Raw genomic sequence first — 1,204 nt, forward strand, 5'->3', positions numbered from 1 at the left:
GGGAAACAATGCTCTAGAGGATATAAGTTGGTTCGTCGAAGCCACGTCCAACGACGACATCCAATTGGTGTTGGGACCACGGAAATAAGTCGTACTAAGCTAGAAAACGTTATAAGTGGGATCTACTGTAAACCTTTGACCAATGATACTCAGAAGTCATCAACGAAAAAAACAAATGCACAGAAAAATACAAAATTCCTATGAATTTTATGCGGCAAATACACAAATGCATTTCGACGCACTATGGTTGCCGTCTTTAGAAAAAAAATACAGTACATAAGTTGAACATAATGCACAAACCACCACTCTGGACTGTACGTTCTGAGGCGTTTCTGGCGTACATTCTGAGGCAGGATCGAATTTCCGTTAGGGGTACACAAGATTTGGGAAGAGAGGAAGCGCAAGAGTCTGCTCTAAAGCAATTCTGAGTTGCTAAGACAGAATTTGGCAGGACACGTTACAAAGAACAAAAGAGAGACAGATGACAGGGCAAAAATGCTCAAAAAATAAACAAAGCCACACACACACACACACACACACACATATATATTTTAAATTATTCAAAAAATGTTTTCAGTTTCTGATTGTTTTGTGGGAGAGCACGTGTCTCCCATATTCCCTACATTTACATGCACTTTTTATTAGCTGAATCTTTCATTTTTCATGGAATGGTTCAAAAACATTCTGAAATAGAAGTGGAGGTATAATCTGGAAAAACATTCCTAGGCGGACATGATATGCGTTAATCGGGGTCGAATGATTGTAATTCTGGTGTGATGATTGGAGCACATCGGTAAATATGATAAATCGGTCCCATCGTCCTGATAAGATTTAGATGACAGTACTATTTAGTCAAAGTCTGAACCGGATATAATGAACTCTGATTTAAAGAATTTTTTTGAATATTCCCAAAGTAACTCCTATTGATGATAATCTCTCTTTTATAGATAAATTTTACGATCTTACTCCGACATGATGAACTGTCATTCGACAAATTTCACAATCACACCCCCGATATAACGAACTCTCATTCAACAATCACCATTTGGTGATTTTTTTTACAAGCTTATGCGCGTTTTCAATCCGACCCAAAGTAAACAAACTCCTATTTGACGAATTCTACAGTCGGACCTCTATATAACGGATATCAAATTCGCCAATCACAATAGTGTAATATACATGATAAACGGTAAAAGTAAAAAAC

Source organism: Pholcus phalangioides, unplaced genomic scaffold, assembly GCF_987345545.1.
Source record: "Pholcus phalangioides strain wild (caught in Gottingen) unplaced genomic scaffold, Ppha-v1.0 ptg000012l_1, whole genome shotgun sequence".
Lineage (NCBI taxonomy): Eukaryota > Metazoa > Arthropoda > Arachnida > Araneae > Pholcidae > Pholcus > Pholcus phalangioides.